Below are 15,266 nucleotides of genomic sequence, written 5' to 3'. Positions count from 1 at the left end.
ATATAAAGCACGATAGAGATTTATGATTCACAAATTATAGAAATTTCAGAAAGATGATAGATATAAAAGTTTTTGTGTAGTGAGAAGTTGATAGTGGTAATTATTCATTGAATGAATGAAAAAGACTAAGAAATTTCTTAGCTTTTCCATTCAAGATATAAAAGTATATAGATGAAAGTATGAAAAATGGCATATTTATTACAGAGAACAGAAAGTTAGCTTGTATCTGATGAGGACTAGAAGCAAGAATGAAACAAAGATGTCTGAGTATCAAGTTAAAAGACTTTAATTAGAGTCTACCCGACTGAATAATTAGTTCATGTTAAACGATAGTTAATACTGTAATCAGTTCTTGTTGGGAGAATAATGGGATGAATGAATAATATTTGAACAGAACCGTGAAAAATGAAAAAATTTGAATAGTAAATTACTTGAAAATAATGGCAACTCAAGTAGTGAGAACTCATTGCCTAGTCGTGCAAAAATCAGAAGCTATCATTAGACTATGAGTCAAAGACCTGTGATCAATCATGAGGTGTTCATTAATGAATAGGCAACTATTCAAATTAGGAAGATGTTTTCTTTGTGAAACGAGGGAAACCAATTCCAGCAAGCAAAAGTCACGAACGGGTCGAACAAAATAGAGGAGAAAATCGCTCAGCTCATTCGGTTCTCCATCTCTGTTCACCCTCCATCCTCCTAGTTTTTCTGTCTTCGTCTTTTGCGTGATACGTTTTGATGAAATGCTTTGGGCAGATTTTGCATTGATTTTATCGCTTGAAATTTCCCCGCTTTTCTGACCGTGTTGTTTTCGTCTTTGTACGAAAACGATTGGAATCGACGGGAGAGACGCGGACGAACGAAATTAAGGCGTAGACGTAATCGGCAATTTTCATTCTGGATGATGATACGCTATTCATCAGAGGAGGGAGTAAATTGATGATGATAAGCGGTTGGCGAAACAAGATCGAACCGTTTCAACATGGAAAAGACTCCGTCCTATGAAGACTTCAGACTTCTCCTCGACGATAATGGCCGCGTGGTATCTGTGGTCTTAATTTGAAAACTACCGTGGCGTAGAACCCGAATCTCAGCACGATCATGGCTAACGAATAAGGACAGATAACCCCGTCCCCCGTCCTAGATAACTGCAATCGTGTTGAAAGCTTCTAGCCAATACTGATCGATCGCTTCAAATATGAAAAGTAGATGTTAGTCTGTTTCAACTGTATAATCGGGGCTGATGGGATTGTGTAGATCTACTACGATTTCGAAAGATGGGTGAGTTGCTGTTGTTTGATGATTTTGTTTCTTCAAACAAAGGAGACATAAACACAGATAAACACATGAACACAATATAAACACATGAACACAATACGATAGATGATTTATGATTCCAGAAATTTTTGAAAGATGAATACGTTGCTATTGTTCATCTATTTATTTATTTATCTATACATTGATGCATACATTATAATTCTCAACTATGAATGATTGGGGAAGGAACAACAAGCTCAAAGCCCAAAACTATTCCTTTCCCAAATTTAGATGGAAATTGTCCAAAAGTAGGTTATGTCACACTTCATGATTTTTGTTCAATTTTGAGTCCAAAAAATATTATAAACGAGGGATTTATAATCTAGAAATGTTGAAACCAAATTAAATAAGAATACTTCACTAATTCATTACTGATAACTGGAAAATACTGTATTATAAATAATTGAACACTTTAAAACTTGAAAAGAAACTCTAACTCACTCCTAAAACAACTGCTGTTGTTCAGTTTGTTTGATTTATTGAGTATTCTGTTCCTTGAAACAAAGGAGAAGTGTGGTTTGATATAAATAAAATAACTTATTCAAGATTCTCATTTCTAGGTTACAAATTATAAAGATTCACTTGATATCTGTCAGACCTTTTTCTATTTGCTATAGATTCAGAAAATTCCTTACGTTTTGTGATATTTTTTAATTGAAAAATCCCTGAAGAAATAAATTGGAAAACAGATACCCTCGAATTAGTACATTTCAAGGGACTACTCAAAAAATGTACTATTACTGAGTCTGTACTGGATCGAGGTGTACTAATTATTCATTTATTTATTCATAGACAATAGATACAATCCTGGTGTGAACAGAAGGCATTCGCCCAAAACTGCTTTCAACCTTAATTTGAAATAAACAGTCCAGATGTTATGTGGAATTCATTATTCACTAGAAATATGGACACATAAACAATATGGACTTTCAAGGGTCTACAGAAATGTAGCAATAGAGGAGTTACTATACTAACTCCTAGGAGTTAAACTAACTATACTAGGAGTTACTTTACTAATAAAGGTGTGTGCTATATAGAGGTTCCACCGTATATCATCACAATTCTGATTATGAAGATTATTTTTGTATAAGAAGGTTTCCTTAGTAGAATGAAGACACAGAATGTTTTCTTCACCAATGTACTCAATACTTTCATTCACCCAAAACTTCTATCTATTCACATGTTTTCTTTGACCTATGTTAAGATTTGAAGCCAAGTTGCGGTGTTCTAACACGCAACATAGCGTCTATTCATCATGTGGCAACATTTCAAACATTTTGCCAGCATTTAACTAACAAGCCACCTGAGGTTACTACGGTCGGCTGGAAGACCTTACTGCAGGGATGTTCTGGTGAGTTTAAGGGGTAGGAATGGTAGCAGGTGTAATGGTGGGAGGGGCAGACGTTAGGGGTGTTATCCCATCTACCCTGTTTCTTCATCTCCAATCAACCATCTCTGTTCGCCTTGTTTCCATCCTGCACCAACACACAGGTGAACCTTGGGTTGGTTGCCTGGATTCCCTAGGGCTAGAGAACAGAAACTCCAACGCTGACAAGCTGGGAAAAACTAATTTCACCCCGGCATGGATGAAAACATGTTACGTAATTAAGCAATACTCGCGCCGCCGCTTGTAACGAGAAACATGGGCCTCTGAGCTATTGTACAAAACAGTGTATGAACAACCCTTCCCCCATTCTACAATTCCCCGGCAGTCCACCATTAATCCATAACAGTTTAGGGCAAAAAATAACGGCCCTATTTATCGGATAGTGGTGTGAAGCCTGAACGGAACACTGTGTCCGAGCGACGAAAAACAAAACACTTTTATGACTCCCACAGTAGCTCAATGGAATTAATTTTCTCCTCATCCTGGAAACGCGGATGTCGGGATGTGATGGGAAGGAATATGCTAGTGGAAGCAGCAGATTCATTTGTTGCACTAATGGAAATAGGTTGCCAACAACCTGGAGATCCTAGACTTTCAAAGGTTGCTCATTTGGGTACTGAGAAAGTGGATATCAATAATTTATTATTAATATCTTCTTGTCATTTTTCTGCGTTTCTTCTCAAGTAGTAGATTTTTATTCCTCGTTATTTATTCCTCGAGGTTTTACTCGTTTGAGTACTGAGAAAGTGGTATCAATAATTTATTATCAATATCTCCTTGTCATTTTTCTGAATTCTTCCTCAAGTAGATATTTATTTCTCGTTATTTATTCCTCGAGGTTTTACTCGTTTGAGTACTGAGAAAGTGGACATCAATAATTTATTCTCTTCAATGCTTGATCCCATTACGAACTGCTTATTAAATAATCACTTTTGAACAATTAATTACGACATAGCAGTCAGTTATTTATATAAATAAAAGCTATTAGCTTCTACTTCATTATTGTAGCGCTTTCGGACACTTGAGTGTTGATGGAGGGCCTAGTGTCCGATAGCGCTACACTAATGTAAGTAGAAGCTAATAGTTTTATTTATATAAATACCTGACTGCTATGTCGTAATTAATTGTTCAAAAGTGAATAATTCATTATTAATATCTTCTTCTAATTTTTCTGCATTTCTTCTCAAGTGGTAGTAGATAATTTATTCCTCTTCAAGTTAAGAAGTGATTTTTTAGGATTTGTGAATACTGTATCAACAAGAACATAATTTTGAGATATGTAGCCACTGAGCCCTCCTTAATTTGAGAAGTGAATCTTTCAGGATCTCAAATACTGTATTAACAAGATAATAATTTGGGGAAACTCAGGTTTCAGTCGTTCGAGAACTGAGAGATTGAATATCTATCTATGATTGATATTCTCGTGTCATGTTTCCCTAGTCTCTCCGAACTTATCAAATCAAATCAATTTTTATCACAATTTCAAAAAACAATTTAGGGTCCTGCCAAACCGTAGGTTTTTCGGCGGGTGCCCAATCACAAAAACAATATTAAGAACATAATTAGGTAAGTTTACTAGGAATTTTTATGACATTCGAAGTTCGAAATAAAAAAGAAAAAGACAATAGTAATGTGATAAAAACAGGAAAGTATAAACTAAAAAATAACTTTACAAAGTTTGTTGAATAAGAAAATCAACTGAAAGTATAAAACGAAGAAGAAAAATAGAAAGAAGGATTGTTTCACACTATCTTGATAAAACATTTCATCGCTGAGGCAGGCGGCAGTGTCAACAATGAGAAAAATAGAATTTCAGCTAGCCAGAACTTAGAAATAATATAAAAACTCGCTGGTAATTGTGTAGCCTTTGGACCTTTTGAAGTTATGGACTGTATATTTCAGGATATGAAGAACAGTATATATTCTCAGTGCTCAGTTGATAGGGCTATAGAATAAACAATCAATCTAGATCGGATATTCTATGATAGTGGAAAGCCAGTTGATACAGTCCTAAACATCCTCCAATTAACCATTAAAATTCTGTCAATTATTCGTCAAATGATCCTCAAATTATTCCCATGTTAACACAGTATATTTTGAGGATTTTTTCGTCAATTATTCGTCAAATGATCCTCAAATTAGACTGTGTTAACATGGGAATATTTTGAGGATCATTTGACGGATAATTGACAGAATTTTAATGGTTGATTGGAGGATGTTTAGGACTGTATCAACTGGCCTCCCACTACCATAGAATAAAGAATTCAGATGATTGTTTTATTCTATAGGAATATCAACTATACACTGAGTATATACTATTCTTGCACCACAAACTAAGCATTATCACATCCACACCCAACCCACATCTCCTTTATCAGAGGAGGAACCACCTAGAATCGACACACATCGAACGATTGCAGCTTATTTTCTATGTTAACTCATGTCGCTTCTTACACCGACCATACTATATACTGTGAATCTTTCATCTCAGGCTCTACAATTAATGTGGATAGTAGAAAATAATAGGGCACAAAGTATAACAGGCTGAAAACAACGAGACTAGTATCTGGTCGCTATACACATGATATTAGTCAACAGTTACTTACATTCTCAAACGTGAACCGCTGTTTACGGCTCGTACACATGCTTCAAAACGCCGCTGGCTCACTTTAATGGCGTCAAATACATGTGGGTAAGATATAGATTATAATAACATGAGAAGCAAGTAGTGATTCACGGGATTGGTTAAGATGGCGCGACTGGAAACTGCTCCGAGGATCAAAGCTGTGAGGGAAGTTTGTGCTTACTAAGTAACACCTCTACAACATTGGAAAAATTGGAGCATGATACTGGAGATTGGTGTAACTGAGTCCCATAACATAAATCTCAAGTTACTTGAATTCTAAAAAATTGAAACTTCTTGATACATGCACTCGGTTATCATATTAGTCAGGTACAATAAATTAAAGTTAATTATAAAGGTTCCAAACACCTCTACAACATTGAAAAAATTGGACTACGATACTGGAGATTAGAGGAACTGGATCCCACAACATAAATCTCAAGTTATTTGACTTCTTAAAATTTGGGACTTCTAGATAAATGCACTCGGTTATTATATTGGATATGCATATAGCCGGGTACAATAACTTCAAGTTAATTATAAAGGTTCCAAACACCTCTACAACATTGAAAAAATTGGAGCATGATATTGGAGAGTGGTGTAACTGAATTCCACATCATAAAACATAAATCTCAAATTGCTTGACTTCTAAAAAATTGGAACTTCTAGATACATGCACTCAGTTATTATTATATTAGCCGGGTACAATAAATTGAAGTTAATTATAAAGTTTTTAAATAAAAAGACCAAGAAATTGTCAAAAACCACAGATTTTATTGACAGTTTCGGTTGTTACACAATTGTCAATCTCTGATAAACTTGTTTCTAACTATCAATAGAATCTGTGCCTCGCAGACTTAAAGTAGAAAAGACTGAAGTACTTGAGGGAGCAGTATAACTACCAGAATATCAGCTCGTATTAGGTTCAAACTCAATAAATCAGTTCAATAAAATCTGACTCCATTTCAAAGCACTGCTTCATTTCAAAGAATTTTTCCCGTCCAACTTTTCAATCAATCTTCTCTCTCATTTCCTCTTCCGAACATATGAAACACTCCTCGAGTTCCACGATATGAAATAGCAACATTCCATATCTCCCTTACTTTTTATTTCATCTCACAGTAATGCACTAAAGATGTAGCTGCTGGCTTTGTCATTGTCCCACATATATCCCTTTCACTCCATTCTTCTCCTTGTCGCTGGTATTGTCATTGTCCTGTATATACTCTCTCTCTCTCCTATCACATTTTCACTCACTCTCGCACTTTTATTATTTGTATTATTTCTGTCTCTCTCCTATCACATTTTCACTCACTCTCGCACTTTTATTATTTGTATTATTTCTGTGTTGAGAGACGCGGACGGAAATCATATGAAATATTTGTATGGTTCTCTGGTATGGAAAAGTTGCAAAAGGAAATATGTGGAGGAAGCTGAGAGTGTTCTCAAGAAGTTTCCATGTGAGATATTTTTATTTTTAAGTTCGTAAAATAAATTTTCAATTTATTCACAATTCAAACCGCCGAACACTACTTTCAGAATAATATAGAGAAACGAAGTAATATATTATTATATTCTCGTATGGAAGGCAACATTTTTGACTTGAATATTCCAAATTTCAATGCAGGAGGAGGTTTTTTCTTATAGATGGCTTCATTTATGACTTGAGTATTTCCAAATTTCAATGCAGAAGGAAATTTTTCATGAACTTTCTCCAAGATAAATTTTCAACTTATACTGGATAACTCATGTTGATGATGTAGGGATCAAGTTATTTCTATTTTGATAGTCCAATTTATGAATATTCAAGCACATTCTATAAATCCTGCTAATAAATCATCAATTCATGAATATTTTAACTGGAATATGAAGTAAACTGAACAAGGAGATAAGTTAGTGAATATTGACAAGATTGAATATTCAAACGTAATCCATGAATCCCCTGATAAATGATCAAATTGAAGAATAATTGACCGAGCGAAGTGAGGTCTAAGATTCAAGTCGACGGTTTGGCATTTCTCTTAATGTTTAAATGTTTATATGTTGTGCTTTTGCGGCGAAACGCGGTAATAGATTTTCATGAAATTTGACAGGTATGTTCCTTTTTAATTACGCGTCGACGTATATACAGAGTTTTCGAAAATTTTGCATTTCATGGATAATATAAAAGGAAAAAGGAGCCTCCTTCATACGCCAATATTACCGTAAAAATCAGACTATAGAATTATTCATCATAAATCAGCTGACAAGTGATTACACAGATGTGTGGAGAAGCCAGTCATTTCCATGAGGTCTATAGTTTCAATCAGGTACTTGTGGATGAGAATACTGCGTGAGGTCTACTGTTCACAGAACTACTAGTTTTATGTATGATGTATGAAGGAAACCGAACATAGGGATCAATGAATGTAAACGATTCAGTTCAAGAGTTTATTCGATCATTTAGAGAGAGAAATAAACAGTTATAAAAGTCTATAGATCATTTTGAGAGGGAAGAAAATCAGTTTCAAAAGTCTAAAAACTCTGAAATGTTCATTGAAATTTGTTTTAGAACTCTTAAAAGTACTTTAGAACCAGTTTCAAGTACTGGATAGAGTTCAACGAATTTGCTCAGTCAAAGAAGAGTCCACTTGGGAAAAAATTGCAGGTTTGTGTATCTATTTGTGGAAAATAATAAAATTTCACTTGGAAAACAGGGTGGCCAGTAGAGTGAGATCGATGATCGCCTTTTGAGCAGAAATTACGGTCGCTCCAGATGGCAGCACTGTTATTAGAAGACGGCTGATAACAGCGGAGAATAGAGACGTTATCTTGCTCGACCAGCACTCTATACTGCTAGCCCTCTATGCTACCATAGCCCGTCTAATCCAGTGGCAGGGCGTCTATGTAAGAAACAGTGCGGCCACTTGATATAGCGTGAGACAGCATGGCATGAAGCCTCAACATGCAAATCCACCACATAAAGACTTCATTTCGGGTCGAGACAATAATTGCACTTAAGTGTTATAGATGAGGGGTGAAAAGGATTATTTTGTGTTCTTCCTCTTCACTCACACTCTCTTCTTCTTCTTCTTCTTCTTCTTCTTCTTCTTCTTCTATCACTTTTCCTTCTTCTTCTTCTTCTACTACTACTACTACTACTACTTCATCTATTACTTATCCTTCTCCTTCCCCTTCTTCTTCTTTTTCTTTTTCGTCGTCTTCTTCTTCTTCTTCTTCTCTTCTTCTTCTTCTTCTTCTTCTTCTTCTTCTTCTTCTTCTTCTTCTTCTTCTTCTTCTTCTTCTTCTTCTTCTTCTCTTCTTATACTTATTCTTCTTTATACTCTTTTCTCTTCGTTTTATTCTTTATTAATACTACTTTCTTTCTGCATTTCCTCCACGAATTATCTCTCCTCTTATTTCAATGAAAATTATTCAGTTTCAAATCTTTGATTCTTATTAATTATGCCTCTGCTTCTTCATACTCTTATTCTCTTTTATCTCCGTTCTTATTATCTATAAATCATCCCTTTCTTCTACAATTCCTCTATTACTTTTTCTTTTCTAATTTACTTTCTTCTTTTATTACTTTTCCTTCTCCTTCTTCTTCTTCTTCTTCTTCTTCTTCTTCTTCTTCTTCTTCTTCTTCTTCTTCTCCTTCGTCTTCTATTTCTTCTTCTATTACTTTTCCTTATTCTTCTTTACACTCTTTTCTCTTCGTTTTATTCTTTATTAATACTACTTTCTTTTTACATTTCCTCCACGAATTATCTCTCCTCTTATTTTAATGGAAATTATTTTGTTTCACTATAAATATTAACTTTCCTATTTTTTAATTTTTCATATTTGAAAAAGTGAGTAATTTCCGATTCAATTTTGCATTTGAATAAAAAATCATGCTCGATAAACGACTCACATCTATTCAAACAGTCAGACATGTCTGGTACACTATTTTTCAGTTTCAATCATTGCCTGATAACTTTGAAAGCCTCTAGAACTTCTTGATCTGACGGATTCTTCTCCTCAGGTTCGTCACAGCTATCATCATCATAGTCAGTTCAAAGAATTGAAATGTGTGACAAAAGCAAGAATGGGGAAGTCCAGTTTTAGATCTTTGATTCTTACTAATTATCCATCTGCTTCTTCATACTCTTATTCTCTTTTATCTTTGTTCGTATTCTCTATAAATCATCCCTTTCTTCTACAATTCCTCTGTCACTTTTTCTTTTCTAATTTACTTTCTTCTTTTATTACTTCTCCTTCTTTTCTTCTTCTTCTTCTTCTTCTTCTTCTTCTTCGTCTTCTTCTTCTTCTATTACTTTTCCTTATTCTTGTTTATAATCTTTTCTCTTCGTTTTATTCTTTATTAATACTACTATCATCCTACATTTCTCTACAAATTGTCTCTCTTCTTATTCCACTGAATATCATCCAGTCTAAAATCCTTGATACTTACTAATTATCCATGCTCATCCATGATTTTCTTGTAAATTATTTTCTCCTCTCCTGCTACCTACAACTGTATAGAAGAATATGAAAGTGGGTTGATGTGTAGAAGCTCCCGTGTTAACTGTAATTTCTCTGATTAATCTTCTTGAAATTAAGTCCCAGGAAAGCACAGAGGTGGAAAAAAGATTATTAGTTCAACTCCGACAGTTTTCCAATATTATAGATGGTGGAATACTCGAACTATTTGTGGACAATTTCTATCTAAATTTGGGAAAGGAACAGTTTTGGGCTTTAATCCTTCCTTAATCATTCATAGTTGAGAATTATATTGTATCTAAAGGTGCTTACAGATATACGCGCCGCGAACATGAGCAATTCACTTTTAATCAGCTGACTATATATGTACTTCTATAGAAACGGTAAGATACAGATATAAAATGCTTGGCGTCATCTGATTAAAAGTGAATTGCTCATGTTCGCGGCGCGTATATCTGTACGCACCTTATCAATGTATAAATAAATAATAATAAATAAATGAATAACTTCCAATCCAATTCAAACATATTTTCGAAGTCAATTTGTCTTTTTTTCTATAGGGCTACTTTTAAAAATATGAACATGTCGTGATTGAAAAATTTTAAAAGAGTACTTTGATTTTTAATTTTTTATTTATACTTTTGACGATTTGAAAACTCTCCATTGAACTACAAATTCCTGCAAACTCCATAATTTCTAGGAAGAAGTTTGTTTGTGGATCACCATATTTCACGATTTATATAGGCTATATTTTTATTGATCTACAGATTCCTAAAGACACCATTATTTCTTGAAAGTTTCACGGAAGTCTTATCTTTGCTACACCATCCCCACCTTCCTATTATGACCCTCATAATCCTCATCACCATGATACAAACATGAAGGCGTAAAAATCCCGAACACGTATTTTGCATTAGAGATGCGTTGACGGGAGGGAAGTTAGCCAAGTTTGGTAATAAAAAATATCCCTCCGATTCCCTCATTCGCCTTCGGAAAGCTGGGGAATCGCTAAGGAGGTGTTTTATTGTGAGCGCACCAAGTTTTCCCCGCCAAAGTCCATCAGTATCTAGCCGAAAAATGAAGAAAAGCTGGTGGAAATTCGCTTTCCATGCACGTAGTGACCCTACCCTTGTCTCCTACCATTCAGTTTCTCTCTTACTCCCCTACACTCAACTATTTATCATCTCTTTTCAACTTCTTTGGCTCTTCATCAGTTTATTCTCCTTGGTGTCCCCTCTACAGAAGATGGGTAGTATCATAAATTAATTAATGACAACCATTGAGGTTTACCGGAGATTTGTTTCGTATTATATACCGTATCAAAAGTTTGAAAGTAAGGGAAAGTGTGATTTTATGTACCCAAACATTAGAAAAGTTTTTGGTTTGAATCAGTGCATAATATCATATGCATATCATAATTGACCGAGCGGAGTGAGGTCTAAGATTCAAGTCGACGGTTTGGCATTTCTCTTAATGTTTAAGTGTTTAAATGTTTAAATGCTCATATGTTGCGCATTTACGGCGGAAAGCGGTAATAGTTTTTCATGAAATTTGATAGGTATGTACCTTTTTTAATTGCGCGTCGACGTATATACAAGGTTTTTGGAGATTTTCATTTCAAGGATAATATAAAAGGGAAAGGAGCCTCCTTCATACGCCAATATTAGAGTAAAAATCAGACTATAGAATTATTCATCATAAATCAACTGACAAGTGATTACACAATGTGTGGAGAAGCCAGTCTATTGCAGTATTTACATAAGGTCTATAGCTTCAATCAGGTACTTGTGGATGAGAATACTGCGTGAGGTCTACTGTTCACAGAACTACTAGTTTATAATAGGTTTGTTGAATAACAAAAACTTTCATCTATGAGTAGTAAAATTCTATTCATAAATCCAGGAGCTCATCCTACATACCTACTCCAATAGACAACTTATACAAAATTTTACTTTGAAAGTAAATCTGGACAACTATAATAGTTATTGTTCAATGAACATATGGACAAAATATGTCATTCAAAATTTAGACTTTTTAAACAATTATTAAGTAACTGTTCTAGATTTTTTAATTTCAGACTCTAATAGTATCTATTTGATTCAAAATTTGCTCGTTTATCAGAGTATTGAAGAGTGTAAATTGTATTTTGAAAAGTGAAAGTGACATAACCAACATTTTGATTTGGACAGTACTGTATAATATAAATTGGAAATGGGACAGTTTTGGGCATGAGCCTGTTGTGCCTTTCCTCATATTAAGTATTTGTACACAATGTGAATAAATAAATAAAATAGACTAGGACTGCGTATTCAACGTAACTTGGAATTTGGAAATCAATTGCCTCAAAACAACCTTTGTCATTTTTTACCATTTGCTTTACAATTATTGTTGAATGAAAATGTTGAGGTTGAAGACAATTGTAATCATTAACATAATAAACTTGAGTTATACAGTGGAGGAATACCACTGTTCTCCGTTATTATTTCAAATTTCATAATAATTTGTAACATTTTCCTTCCGAAACTCATCTCCCTCAAGTTTTAATTTAACTCAATGATATTTATTTATTTATTTATTTATACATGGATACAATAACAAATCATATAAATATGATTGGGAAGGAACAACAGGCTTGGCCCAAAACTATTCCATTCCCAAATTTTGATTACATGCCCAAAAAATAGGTTATGTTTCTTCTGTAAGAAGTTCAAGCTCAACTTTTGTCCAAAAATAAATGTTATTTATTAAATATCAAAAATATGCACCGAGAATTGTGTTCTATCAAGAAGAGTACAATCGTTGGGAATTACTAAGATAATTACGTACCACTCTGGAGCATGGTACGCCATAGTGGAGTAGGCCAATTCCCACACAGATAACACTCAATTATGTAGAAAACACATTATAAGAAATTTCTGAAACTAACTATTGTATGTAATTGTAAACTATCTAATATCTTCTGTAATTGATGTACTAGTTTTAGTAGATAAACATTTATATTATTTATTTATTCAATGATAAATGCTTAAATTCTAGATCAGATTATTGTCGTCTACATACGTAGACAGATAGCTCCATTGAAAAACTATTCCATGTACAGGTTTTTCTGTAGTAGGCCTACAGTCGAACCTCTTTTAATCTCAATTTCAAACATTCTACCCAATCGAAAACAACCTGCCAAGTCAGAAAAAACATTTTCGCAAATCCTGGCCCAGTTACAACTATTACACAAAATTCGGGCACAAGCTCATATCCGGCCCCGAGTAGCCCGTCCCCCGGAAGCATGAAATTAGATACGTCGTCGGATTCTTATTTACGCACCAACGTACACACGCACGCGCAGCCACCCGGGTGCGCCTATCTCGCGAGCTCAATATAACAAACGGCGCGGTTCGGTGGGGTGGGGTGGAAGGGGTGACCCTCAGTGTGTAGGTCATAAACAAGGGTCACAACCCTAGAACACATACCAAGTCAACAGCTCGGGAATAAACCACTATATAACACATGCCCCACTGTACATCTTCCCCCTTAACATTCGCCATTTTGTCCCACACCTTGAACCACCCCTCACCCCCACTTAATTACCAGCAATACACCCCTCCGATGCAATAAAACATTGCCGACTAAGTTCGTACACTCACACCTACCACTGCAATACGACATGCATAGTATGTTAGGCACAATGCAATGAAAATTAACCAGACGACGTAAATGACATTCCTACGCCACTTGTCGGAGGAGATGGATGGGGTGTGCTGCAAAATGGAAAGTCGTAGAAGGGTATACTTGATCGATTTCATGACGTTGCATCATGGAGTAGCTAAATAATAGACTGTCTTATCTTTGGTGACATGTACCGGTATGCTAAGTTAGTTATTGGTGGGCCACCTTGGAAGTTTTCATTTACTTAATCCTATTATATTAGGCGAGCAATTTCTGTATATATTTAATTATTTTTATGGTCCACTTTTTGTGTAGTTGAGAAGTTGATATTGTGGTAATTATTCATATTGAATGAAAAAGACTAAGAAATTGTCAAAAACCACAGATTTATTGATACTTAGAAAGACCGGTTTCGGTTATTACACAATTGTCAATCTCTGATAAACATCAGAGATTATCATAGATTGACAATGAATCTGTTGTTTTTGACAATTTCTTAGTCTTTTTTATTCAATATTTATATGGTTATATATATTATGTCCAACAGATTTCGAAAACGGCTCTAACGATTTTCACGAAATAAGGAACATAGTAGGTTTATGATATAAAAATTCTATTACACTAGGTCTCATCCCTGGGTTAAATCGCTGAAGGACATGAAAAGGATAATAATGATTCATCCTTGGAAAAACAGATGATAACTTCGTCGTCGTCTGTCGATAACATAAGATGCGTGTGCCTGTGTGGGAGAGGGACAGAATTATGTTCAGCTGTGTAATCAATCAGCTTATCTCACGAGAAATATTATCTAGAGATTCTTATCGACTTGTTCAAAATAATCTGATTTGTTGACATGACATGGTATATCATTCTTAATTGGATTATATTATAATTCATTTTCAAAGTTAATAATTATTTCACAGTTTTTAAGTGATTAGTGGGTGTTATTTTGTTATTCAATTTGGTTTGTGAACAACCTGAATTGGAACTTTTTTGTTTTCAAATGTTTGAACTGAAAATTGGACCTGAATTCAAGTGTATGGAACCTAACCTATTTTACATTAATATATTTTATCTATTACTTATTTTCATTATTTTACCTATTGAACATTTATAAATCAAAATTCGGGGATGAAACAGTTTTGGGCTGTGCCTGTTAGTACTTCCCCAATGATTTCAAAGAATTGTGTTCTGTTTATCAATAAATAAATAACAAGCGAAGCTCGGTGCCGCGATATTTCTAGTTAAGACTTAAATTTCTGAACTTATGACTGCTTGTCACAGGAAAAGTGAGTGAGATATCACAATCATAAAAACTGATATAATTAAAAATTTTAATTTCCCAGATTTTAAACAATTATCCATTCATTCAAATTAGAAGGCCAATAAAGAATAATGGATGCCCAATGAGGTGTGATATTGATGAGAGAAAGTCTAGCTAATATGAGAGGGGGTAGCCTTCAGGGGGTATAGTAGGGGGGGGCACTGCTACCTATTCTGAGCTTTATAATCTCACAGTTTTTCAATATCCAACCATAGGCTTCAATATCATCAATTTGCTAGTTTTCGGACTTGAGTGATTCAAATTCCCATCCCAGATCATGAACTATAGAACGAGTATATTTTAAGGATTCATTAATTACGAAGAGTGCCTAGATGGAATTCTCTAGAGATGATTACAACTAGATTTTGCGGTTGAGAAGGTGAGAAGTAAAGTTGGTTTACTCACATAGTACCTAGGTGGGCTAGATAGAGATCGTACAGCAAACGTTTATTACCTGCAAAAAACAAATTAAACAGTTATTAGAGTTT

General features: G+C 34.6%; 2 protein-coding genes across 3 annotated transcripts in view; one reads left to right on the top strand and one right to left on the bottom strand.

The window, feature by feature from the left end:
• Positions 1–15,266, top strand: part of LOC111063472 (homeotic protein ultrabithorax) — a 481,856-nt gene that overhangs the window by 285,226 nt on the left and 181,364 nt on the right. The window lies entirely within an intron of this gene.
• Positions 1–15,266, bottom strand: part of LOC111043204 — a 34,241-nt gene that overhangs the window by 2,095 nt on the left and 16,880 nt on the right. The gene's annotated exons all lie outside the window — the stretch shown is intronic.

The sequence above is a fragment of the Nilaparvata lugens genome, chromosome 8, assembly GCF_014356525.2.
Source record: "Nilaparvata lugens isolate BPH chromosome 8, ASM1435652v1, whole genome shotgun sequence".
Lineage (NCBI taxonomy): Eukaryota > Metazoa > Arthropoda > Insecta > Hemiptera > Delphacidae > Nilaparvata > Nilaparvata lugens.
Note: the sequence above shows the minus strand (reverse complement) of the source record. Positions and strands in the feature narration are given on the sequence as shown.